Source organism: Pan paniscus, chromosome X (genome assembly GCF_029289425.2).
Source record: "Pan paniscus chromosome X, NHGRI_mPanPan1-v2.0_pri, whole genome shotgun sequence".
In the NCBI taxonomy this organism is placed as follows: domain Eukaryota; kingdom Metazoa; phylum Chordata; class Mammalia; order Primates; family Hominidae; genus Pan; species Pan paniscus.
In genome coordinates, this window is record NC_073272.2 from 97,487,094 (window position 1) to 97,499,872 (window position 12,779).

At 37.1% G+C, this 12,779-nt stretch overlaps 1 pseudogene; it reads left to right on the forward strand.

Annotated features, from left to right (window-relative positions):
• Positions 1–12,779, forward strand: part of LOC100976178 (nck-associated protein 1-like) — a 47,421-nt pseudogene that overhangs the window by 5,416 nt on the left and 29,226 nt on the right.

Sequence of the window (12,779 nt, forward strand, 5' to 3'; positions counted from 1 at the left end):
GAAAAACGAAAAATGTGGCACCAAACAGACCACAAAAGGGACATTGGTTTACAATATGAGACCTGAAACAAGAAGGCAGAGTGTTCCCTTGTTTAATTTCAGCAGGGAATATGCACGTTGGACAACTTCAATTTTTTGCCATTCCGTGCATGTTCACGAATGACCATGAAGACAACACAGATGTTGATTGTGGGGTTACAAATAAAATTTCAGCAAGCAGGCATAATTCATAAGTTTGGAATCTGCAAATATTGAAGACTGACTGTACCTATTATGCAGTAATGATTTTTTATACTTCTTATTTAAAACTGATTAAAAATGTATTCTTTACTTGCAAAGAATAAATTAGAAATACATACGATTTTGACTTAGTACTTAAGTTTCAAATTTTGCCCTTGAACATTTATTTCAGTAAATTAACTTGAAAATAAGGTTTGATTTTCTCCAAAGTTAGTCTAACAATTGTAGTTATTTCAGTGGCCCTATTCAGGAGCTCAGTAGCTAAGAGATTATAAATGACAAAAATACATGGGAAGGCAATAACAGGAAAAGAAATCAAGGAACAAAATACATGTTCTCAGTATTACAGTTGATAGAAAGTTCAAAGAGCTGAGATGTGCTTAATCAACACTTGTTGAAGGAACTTGACAATTTATATTTTACTTTATAATTTATAATTGAAAATGGTATGAGAAGCAGGATGGATGGAAACATTTATTTGAAGATAATAATACCATTAAGGTAACTCCATGACATACTACATTGCCATTATTTGGACCATGCTTTATATAGCCTCAATTCTGAAGTGCCTAGTGTTGGCCAATATTTAAGACATGAGCATTTGATTCCCTATAAAATAAAAATGGTCTAACAGACATTTTATAAAGTGTGCTCTGTTGAAATGTATCATTCTGTGCTGCCAGGAGAGCATGCACTTTGAATTGAAAGGGAGTGAGAAGAAAATAGGGAATGACTTATGCATGGTGCTTTCAAGCTCACAACAGAAATAGCTCTAGCAAATGTGGTCACTCAAGAAAGTTCAAAGGTGCTGGTGTCTGAGTTTGGGAAGGGAGGAGAAGAACTATAAAGCTAAGATGACATTTCAATTAAAACTTTTAAAATATAAAATAACTAATGTGTGAAATTCACTGTAAATGGAGGAGGAAAAGCAAAACCTGGGTGTTTAAAAACAAAAGAATAGAATAGCACTAGCACACGAGAACACAGAAAGTCACATTAAACAGGAAGATAGAAGTGTGCATTATTATCTTTTCTACAGTGGCAAGTTCAAACATCAGCTGGGAAGAGATGAGAGTGATTTGATCTCTCTCTTATCTTGGCTTTATTATATGAAACTATGTAACCTCTTTCCTGTCTTGTGTTTTTGCCTTCAGTCTGTGGCTTCATACAACAGGTTTATCTTCTAGGTCACATTTATGAAAAAGGAAAGGAACTGAAGACAAAGAAAAAAATCAAGCTTTTAAAAGGATGCCAATTTTGTCTAGAAACTGCCATTACAGAGATAACAGGATTTAAAAACTTGTCTAAATTTCTTTTAATATATTTAAAAAACACACTTTCTATAACTGAGATGATCCCTATGAAAAGGAAAAATGACTTTCAGCACATTGCATTGTGCCATAATACACTTTCCTGGAATTTTTTTGATACTAGTCATTAAGATGCATAAGGCCAAACCCAGGAATATGGTTTTGTCTGATAAGGTGTGTCAAAATGCACAAGCCCAGCCAATGAAAGAGAATAGCTGTCACTTGAGAGAAGCTGGGGAGAAAAGGCAAAGGCATTTTTAACAACCTCTCACAAGACACTAGAGTTTTAGAAAACCGATGAGTGAGTTAGTTCCTAGGAGCATCCTAGGTTAGAGTACTTGTCTATCTTAAAGGGATTATTTAGTTTTATGTTAAAGAGCTTTACCTCTGAGAAGTGAGGAAGGACTTGTAGTCTCTCGTTGGTCTTTCTGTACTGCGCAACTCCGCAGAGAGTAGACACTCAGGGTCTCCTCATAGAGTAGGCAGAATTTATGTTAAGGTACAGTCCACCAAAATAAATCCCAAAGGATTTTCCACAAGTTCTGAAGTTTTGACAAACACTCAAGTGCCTCCGAAATATGATTATTGATAGCTAATTTTTTTTGAGCACTTACTATGCACCAGCATTGTGTTGACAACTTTCTACACACCATACTAGTTTGTTTAATTCTCATGATAGCCCTATAGGATATGTGCTCTTTTATGCCCATTGTACAGATGAGGAAAGTCATGCAAAAAGAGTTAAATAACTTGCTCAAGGACATATTGAAAGGATGTGGTGGAGCTGTAGTCCAACTGTAGTTGGTATTATTCATTAACATAATAGTCAGGGATTAGATTGTCTAGCTAGTTTATTTGAAAGGCTGTAAAAGACTAGTTCTCAGTATCGGTAAGTTGTAAGGTGAGTGACTGAGACAGGGATTATGGAATGCTACAGAGAATGAAGAGTGTTAATGTGGAGGACTAGGGACAACCAAGGAGAATTATAAGAATACTAAGAACTGAGACACAAAAGGGAAGAAAGGGGACACTCAAAGGAGTTTTTAAAGGTATCTTCACAAATTTTTCCAAGGTCCAGTTCTAAGAATTACCATCAGTATTGAAATCCAGATATGCCTTAAAATTCAGAATAGGTACACTCCAGCAAAGCTGGTTGCAAAAGAAAATTGCACCCCCTCTTTGGATTCTCTTATGCCAGAGGGGATAGTGGAGATGTTAAAATAATTTTAGCATGTGGCCAAAATATAGGATTGCTTCTTGTTATTGTGGCTCCCTGGCTTAGGTGTGACCATCATGCCAACAAGTAGCTGAAGCAAGATTCGGGTAAGCTGCCCCTCAAACTATAATCTTCCGTAGCTCTGGTACACCTTAACCAAGACACCAGTGAGAAGCAGGGGCCAACACCTAGCTTAATCTATTACACTGGAACTATTGTAATGTCCTGCTGGATTTGAGCTAGAGAATTGTGATGTAATGATATTAATAAATGAGGGCTTCCCAATGCTGCTACTGTGAGGTTTTATTTAAGACATAGCAATCAATTTTACTTTTGTATTAGTTTCCTAGGGTTAATATTAATATATATTATTGCTTCACAGGATGCAATGGTATACCACACACAGATATATATGCACACAAACATATTTGCACATGCGTACATACATATATGTACATACATGAGAACACACACATCTCTACTTCTATTCCACAGCATTCAGAGACTCTAAAATAGTTACAACTTATTTCCAAGCTGGTAATAAGTGGCATAATAAAGAATTTTCACTTGCTGACTTTTGACTGATATAACTCAACAATTTAAGATATTAACAGGTCATAAAATTTCTTTTTATTTTGAGGTAAAGTTTCTTCACTATGGGATGACTGATGTTTTAAACTAATTTTCATTTAAATAAGTCTCATAAGCCTGAAGCAGTTGGCAGTTTTTTAAGTAGAATCATAGATACTGAGAGTTGGAAGAAACCCTAAGGCTAGGTCAGTATAACCTCCCTTTTGATGATTCCGTTTTCTCTACAACAGCCCACCAAAAACTCTCAGACCATCTCTCTCTCTGTCCCTCCCCTCTTCTTTTCTTTCCTAAATTCATTTATTCAAACAATTGAATGCCTATTATGAGCCAGTTTTCTTCCTACATGATGCAGACAGAAAAGGTAATAAGATACCGTCATTAATTTTAAGAAACTCACAGTTGAGTAGAGTTGACAGATATGCAAGCAGAAAATTTTCTACAACGTGAGCAATAGAAGAAAAAAAAAGAACAGAAAAGGAACAGATAGTATAGAGGAGAGAATAATTAACTTGCGTGTGGATGTAGTCGGGGTTGGGCAGGGTTTAGACATTTTCCAGAGGAAGAAATGACAGATCTGGGTCTTGATGCGTGAGGTTTGCTAGGAGAACAAATGGATGATAAGGTAGAAAGAGAAGAAAGAATAGCCTAGTGTAAAGGTAGAGAGATTAAAGAACCTGGCATGTTAGAACAATCCCAAGTAGTTTGTCACAGTTCGTTGTAGTTGGAGAAAGGTAGGGAACAAGAGAAGCTAGATCCCAAAGGGCCTTGTCTGCCTGATCAGAAGACCAAACATCATTCTGAAGGTGGTGGGGAGTCATTAGAAGATTTTAAGTAATCTGTCACTATATATCAAAAGTGTGTTTTTGAACTTAACTTTGAAAACTTTGGATTTCTAAAGTTCTTACTTAGAGAGACCTAAAATCTTTCTCACTACACCTTCAACCTCATAGTCTCCATTCTTTTTGGGGTTCTCACAGAATAAATATAATTGCATTCTTCTACACATGTTAAATAGAAACATTGAACAATTGTGATTGGATTCTAATGGGTCTTCTCTGGGTTAAACATTTTTAGTTATCTTGACCATTGATTCTCACAGAATTGCTTGCCTGAAGGAAGTCAGGGGTATTTAACCACTACCTCTTGTCTTCCATTAATTATTTGAGGGCTGTGAGGGCTTCTGAGGCATTGGCGAAAGCTCTGATGCAAAGATTAGAAAGTTTCACAGCATGCATTTGAGGTGGGTGCAGTCAACATAAGATGGGTCTGAGCTCACATGGAACTGTCCACTGCAGGCTGCAGCTGAAATCAGAGGTGGATCAAGGGGGTGTGACCTGGGGCATGAGAGGCAAATGCTACAGTAAAGGTAAAGGTTAAGCTGTTGTAACAAAGAGATCCGAAAACACAGTGGCCTAAACAAGACAGAAATGTATTTCTTAAGTAAGGTCTGGCTAGTCTAGGATGGTGGGCCTTCTCTGCTCAACAAGGTCATTCAGGGACACAGGTTTCTTCTATCTTGTTGCTCTGCCTTTTCCTGGGGCATTTCCTAGACTGTACGGTCAAAACTGAGTTGCTAGCATGTCTGTGTTCTGTCTTGCAGAAAGGGGAGAAAAGAGGGAGTCCAGTGCAAACAATTTCCTTTTAACCAAGTGAGACAGAAATTGGACACATCCTTTATGCTCTTATTCCATTGATGAGAACTTAATAGCATGTCGACGCTGGCTGCTAGGGAAGCTTTGAAATGTTTCCAGTTGACAAGCTATGTGTGTAGTAAGAAGGGGAGAAAGAAATTTGGGGGGATTCCTAGCAACTATATAACCTCCCTCATACTGAATTTTCTGTATCGTAAAACCAGTCTGTTTTATGTTTTCAAATTCAAATTCAAATCAGTCCTGAAGTTGCAACAAAACCCAACAGGTTCAAACACAGCCAAAGCCATGCCATAACCATTACTTACTGCAAGCAGCTAAAGAATTCCTTGGTGCCGGGTGCGGTGGCTCATGCCTGTAATCCCAGCACGTTGGGAGGCTGAGGCGGGCGGATCACTTGAGGTCAGGAGTTCGAGACCAGCCTGGCCAACATGGTGAAACCTCATCTCTACTAAAAATACAAAAATTAGCCAGGAGTGTTGGTGCACGCCTGTAGTCCCAGGTACTTGGGTGGCTGAGGCAGGAGAATTGCTTGAATCCGGGAGGCAGAGGTTGCAGTGAGCTGAGATCATGCCGCTACACTCCAGCCTGGGTGATAGGGTGAGACTCTGTCTCAAAAAAAAAAAAAAAAAATTCCTTGGTTGGTCTTAATTGAGAACAGTGTGGGACAATTCTCCTATTACAATTGGTCTTATTAAGAGCTGTTGAACCATGCAGAATGGGCTGAGAAGAAAGTTCCTCTCCTCAACAGAGGACCATGCCATTTTCCACTTGGCCATTATTCTTCATGTCTGTCGTCGGGGCTTACATTTCATTATAATTCAAAGAATAACAGGAGATTTAAGGGATTTGGGTAGGCTATTTTTTTTTAACCACATGTGCAAAATTTCAGAGATACTACTTTCTGACAACCCAAGATGCAAGGGAAAAACAATGTGCCACTACTGTCCTTGTACATCATTGCTAATGAGGGCAGCTTCTGCCACGTCAGTGGCATGGATGCTTTACTTCGGTGGAATCTGTGTCCCAGCTGTGTCATGTGCCACAGTTATTTGTATCTCTATAATATGATGTTGTTCACTGCATACATTGAGTTATGTAAGACATCAGGAGAGAGAGACCTTTTGTTTCTCTGAAAGAAGTATGTCTCTAAAGCCTTAATTGGCTAGTATGAAATGTTGACATTTTACCCCAACTTGACAGCCAAATCAATGTTATTGAAGGCAGCCTGTAGGCATTCGTGACAGCCTAAGGATTAATACTCTTAGCCAATTGCAAAATGGTTGCAGCACATCAGCAGGCCAGGTGTGTTGGCTTCCTGGATTCGAATCAAAGCAATTTCAAGGTGTGCCCTAAGCTATTCATATATTGTAGACAGTAAAATTAAACTCGATCTCGACTGATCACAATGGGCTCATTTCTAAAGTAACTTTACTTATTCCTTCCTCATGTTTTATATTAGTGCATATACTGATGAAGACATGGAAGTTTCTTCATGCTTGTCGAACCTAGACAAAATGAAGTTAAATTTCAGTAGCAGACATTTGAATCCCAGATAAATGAGTAGAATGACAAAATGACTATGAGTAGAATATTGAATAAAATGACTGTGGCAGAGATAGTATTCAACAAACATCTATGTGTTTCTTTTGACTTCCTACTTTCCTTTGTAGTGAGGTTGGAGCCATGTGGCTAGTTTTGGATAATAGGGATGGAGCTGATGTAATATGTGACATTTCTGGGTTGAGTCAGCAAAGACCTTTATGCCTCCTCTATTCCTCTTCTGCTGCATTGATATTGGAGGCCACATGTTTCATATGGCATAGCTACAGGATGGAGTAGAGTGTTTTGAACTATATCATGCTGTATATGAATAAGAAGTAAACTGGTGGCATAGCCAAGCTTATTCTGACTAATACAGAGGTGTTTTAAATTATCCAAAGACTGGGCCAATTCTCCGTATTATCAGTCTAGATGATTGGAAATGGCATTCAAAATATGTACCTTTGCAAATGCCGGGTGAAGCTTTCAAAGCTTATTTATTTCAAAGTTTATTTATTTTAAAAGGTACCACCACACCCTAAAGGCCAAGATGCTAACTTTGAGGGAAGATCATAATACACAGCAAAGCATGAAACTGATCTTCGGTTTTACAGCTATTATTATTTTACTTGCCATTTTTCTACTGTGTCACATGATTCTAAACAATTCTGAAACTGGAAGTCAAGCTCATCTAGCAGTGAATGATGGCATCTCTAATTGTTTATAAATTCAGACAGTAAGTGAAGTTGAAGCACAAATCAAAACTGCATTCCATTGCATGTAGAATTAGTGGTATATGTTGGACACCCAAAATGATATATGAGGAACCGATTGCATCTAGCTAGAACTTAAATTTAAATCTCCTTTGTTCATAGAGGTGAGCTGGAGGGAAGCCACATTTCAGCAAAGACATTATCTTTCAGTGGTTTGTCCTTTCTCCTCTTGCTGTAAAGTAGATTCTAAGCGCAGGAAAGGGTTAATCAAATTTGTGGCAACAAATTATTTGGGGCTGACTAACTTTAAATTAGAAATTCCTATTAAAAAGTTCACTGTAGCTATTAAAGAAAGTCATTATTGTAAACATAACTTTGCTTCATAAGAAGTAATAAAATACTTGGCAGTTCCAGGCTCAGTTTATTCATGTATCCAAATCTTTTCAAATTCTCATACATTTTTGTAACTCTATTTCATGTCTTTATATTTAACTTATTCCAGACGGACTTTGTCAGAAAATCCCATATAAGATCAAGAATCTGAGCTCATGACATTAATATACTCATAAGATGAAAATACAACTTCATGATCTCCCTTCCTCCTCACCTGCTTTCATCTGCACAAAAATGGGAAGCAATATAGCATCCACAACAAGAGAAATGATGTCATTCTATTTATTGAAGAAGCACTGTTGACTGACTGAATAACCTGCACTGATAATATGCTAATAAAATAGGCTTGGATGGTGTAAAATAGAATTGGCTATAAACTGGTCCCTGACAGAAAGAAAACTGGTATGTAAGACTTATATCTATTGGAGACTTTTTCATTTAATGAGTAATTCATTGTAATTAAAATGAAAATGAAATAGCTTTTACTAGTGGCTCCTAAGAGAGTTTATCAAGGCAACAGGGTTCCTAGTTTTAGATCAAGGAAATTTTATATCTAGTTAGTTCCTATTCAAATAGAGTATCTTCTCTTTCCAAGGAGAAAATACAACTTTTATTTCTTGTCTTTATCTTCCTTGTCTTTTTCATTTCATTTAATTCTTTCTTTTTCTTTTTTTTTTTTTTAGCAGACAGAAAGTTTGTTTTGGGTTACGGATGTCACTGAATTATCTATGGACTCACTGAGTGGATAATTTGAATTTTATTTTTCATCTGCATAGAAGACTGGAGGATTGTAAGAGCGCTGCAATACGGGCATTTTTGGAATCCTAATTACAGTTTTTAGCTTGGGTTGTTAAAACTTCCAAGTTTCCCTTACTCTGGATTCAGACTGTCACATGGATTTCCTATGGTTTTAGGTTTTCTCTGCAAATGCAGGCAAAATTTTTTGGATTTGAAATGTCCTTCAGTTTCCCAAATTTAACTCTTTACCTTTTGTCCTTAGAGAAGATCTGAGAGATGATGATAATTGAATATACTTCCTTTCCCAACTCTACCCGAAAACATAAATCCATTATGGGGGCAATTCAACATCTATTAGATGAGACTGTAGGCAATGGCACAACCCTAGCAGGGTGGGCAGGAATGTGTGATGGTGAAGTGTTTTGTAACACAAGTGTCTGGCTCTTTCAGCATTTAATTGAGCTGAGCTCTACATTCTTAATAATATGTGTTGGGCTCTGGGTGACTGTGCAAATCTGGAAATCATTGCTTTAGCCAGATTTTCTCAAGTTCAGCCCTGTTTGCATTTGGGCTGATCATTTTCTGTTCTGGGGGCTGGCCTGCGTATTGTAGCATTAGTAGCTTCCCTGGCCTTTACCCACTAAACGCCTACAGCACTTCTGTCCCCAGTTGGTATAGCCCAAAATGTCTCCAGACATTGCAGAAAGTCCCCTGGGGAGGGGGATAAAATTATTCCAGTACAGAACTCCTGTTTTTGGGTGAAAGATCATTCAGTAGACAAATTTGTTTTGTGCCAGAGTGGCACATCTAACATAGTTGACACCTGGAAAAGATGTTTGACTCTCCCTCTTGTATAGGTAAAAATCATTTTCAGTGATAATGAAGTGAAATTAATATCCAAGAGAGTGAGAAGCTTGTTATTATTGAGAGTCTTTAATTTTTTTATATGTAATCATGCCAGTAAAATATAAGAAAATTAAACGTGAAATAAATTTTATAATACAAAACAAATAAAGTAATAGATTATTTCACACTGCTTGCTTCTATCAAAACATCTTATGTACCCCATAAACATATCACCTACTATGTACCCACAAAATTAAAAAGAAAAAAGTAATAGATATAATAAATTAATACCTTTTAGTTATACTAATGTATTTTTAAGGGAAAATCTTACACCTATATATAATAATAAATAATTAAATAATGTCACAGTTTAATAACAAAAAACAACTTGATAAGAAGAGTAAAAATTATAATAGAAGACTAAATTTCAATTTTAACTATACTATTCAAATTCACTAATATAGTTCATCTATTAACTAAAATTTTCACTAACCAAACCAGGATACTAAACCTAGTCTGCCAAAGCACCAAATCAAAACACCTAAGGAACAATACATTACAGTTTGTCCTCTGCTTCATTCATTCATTCTTTTAAAAATATGCAAGTAGTCACATAGAATGATGATATTGAAGCAAGTCAGGTTCAGGTCCTTTGCTGCTAAAATGTCTTATCATTGTCTACTTTGAATCTAATATTTAAATGCAGGAATATGCAGAAACACAAGGGTTGCAGATGTGAACTCTACATAGGGTGAGTTCAAACGAGTCTGAAATGTTAGCAACTTCCTTTGGAAATAAATGCATGTAGAAGGATCTGCGTGTGACAGAAGCCAAGTATATAACTGAGAGTTCTTTAACTTCCATGTCAAATGTAATGTTCATTATGTGGTAAGCAATATGAATAAGTATCATTATTAAAAATTAATAAAAATATATTATTAAATCTTAACAGTAATAATTGCAATTGTTTTGAACTTAGACTAGTGGTTCTCATCCAGGGGCAATTTTGCTCTGCGGGGGACATTTAGTCATGTTTAGAGACATTGTCGGTTGTCACGACTGGGAAGGGGTGCTACTGGCATCTAATGGGTAGTGGCCATGAATACTGGTAAGCATTCTGCAATGCACAGGGCAACACAACAAAGAATGATCCAGTGCAAAATGTCAGTGGTGTTGACATTGAGAAACTCTGACTTAGACTGACCAATGATTCCCACCCCCCTCCAGAGGAGTATTTTATCCTTGACTTAGTTTCCAATGCAGGTGCATGGTGATAATAAAAAGCAGATTTATTTTTAGTTTGTTTTATTATTGTTTGTAAATTTTCTACAGACAATGCATCCCCTTATCTTCTAGGCTTGGAACAGACCACTCTAATTTCCCTTCCCTGAGTAAGATGCCAAATGTAACAAATATCAAAGCAAAGAGATATGTATGTGGTATTCATATTCCTCACTAAAGTGTTCAATGTCATTAACAGAACTGGGCTTTTGAAGTGCCTGAGAAAAATTGGCAGCTCTGACAATTTTCCCAATATGCTGTGGTTAATCTGCGATGACATGAGTCATGTTTTAGAGCTATGGGCTTTGGCTGGTCCCAAATGGTAAGAAGGACTTACATTTAGGAATTAATCTTGCTTTGAGATCTAGGAAGACAGAAGATGAGTGGCCGTATTGGTAAGAAACATTCACACTAATTGGTTATATGAAGTCCAGAGAGCACATACAAATCAGGAAATAGAAAGATCGAAAATAAAAGCAGTCGGTTAGACAAAGGGGGGCAGATATGAATTTCACCAATTGGTTTTCTTATTGTCCTGCTTTTGTTTTGTTTTGTATTAAATGACTGCAAAATATTTTGCCCCAGGGTGAGGTTAGGATGGTAAATCAAAGCCAGATGGATGGTCTATCTAATAAATTCTTAAGTAATGAAACAGAATTCATTCTCTGCCGATGGCACACTCATTCCTGTCTCTGTGTCTTTATTTATTCTCTTTCCCTTTCTTTGAAGACCCAGCTCACCTCTCCACCAGAGAAAGAAGCAAATTTGATATTTCCCTCAAAGCCTTGTTTGAATTAGACTTTTGCAGTTTTTCTTGTATGTCCTTGTTTTTTAATTTAATTTTATTATTTATTTATTTTTTTGAGGTAGGATCCCACTGTGTTGCCCAGGCTGGAGTGCACAATCTTGGCTCACTACAACCTCCAGTTCCCAGGTTCAAGTGATTCTTCTGCCTCAGCCTCCCAAGTAGCTGGGGTTATAGGCATGCACCACCACGCCCAGCTAATTTTCGTATTTTTAGTAGAGATGGGTTTCAACATGTTGGCCAGGCTGGTCTCGAACTGCTGACCTCAAGGGATCCGCCTGCCTTGGTCTCCCAAAGTGCTGGGATTACAGGCGTGAGCCACCATGCCCAGCCTGTTTTTAATTTTAATACATTTCCAGGAATTTCTTTATGGGATTACACCTGCCCAATTCTAAGAACTTCCTTCCCCACCTCCTGTGATGAGTTTGTGACCTAGGCCTGACCAACTGAGCATTGCCTTCTCTTGGTCACAGTGACTGGTTCACAGATAATAACATGACCCAAGCAGAACAAATTAGGCATAGGTGCTTTCCTCTCACTGGGGTTGCTGAGAGAATGGGATATAAGCCTAGAGTTTCTGGTAGCCATCTTGCTACCAAGAGGAGAGAACCTTCCTTAGAGCCATTACGGAGGAAAGTGGAGCTGACAGATGGAGAGAAGAGAAAAAGGTGATGACTTTATTTGATTCCCTGAATGCATCTGTGTCTAAAGTCCACAACTGAGCTTTCCAGTTACATAAGTAACTGAAGTCAGTTTGTGTTGGTTTTCTGTCACATGTAACACAATAATTCATGACTAACATCACTTTCTTTCCAAAGTCTTCCTTAACCATTTTACTTCATGTTATTCTTTCTCAACTCTGAATTTCCATAGGATTTATAAGTTTTAGTATGTACTCTAGCACTTGATTATATACTGTTTTATTGTTACCTACTCACTAAATTTATCTGAATCCAGTCTTTCCCATTATACTTTAATAGTAGAAATATGTTCATGGTTTATGAATCAGTTTTACATTCAAAATTTCATTTAACTTATAAACTCATAGAGAAAAGATAATTTGTCTTACATTTCTTTTGTATTTTTCACAGTACTCAGCAAAGGGTGGTCACATAATGAGTACTTAATAAAGAGTAGGTTTAGTCAAACTTCCATTCACAGCTATGCTTCCGATTCCTGAGCATCTGAAAAACTTCTAATTCAATAAGCTATAAGTAACAAACTCCTAAAGATAGTAATTTTGAAGTTTACAAAAGTAAAGAAATGTAATTCATCTTGAGCCAATTTACAGAAATAGGGCAAGGCCAGTTCGCTAGCGTGAGCTTTGTGAAGCCAGGAACTTTGTCACATTTACCTTTGCACACACTACCATCTAACACAGTATCAAGCGAATACTAGATGCTCAATACAAGGTTAATAAATAGTAAAATGACTGCATTGTTTATAACATACTTT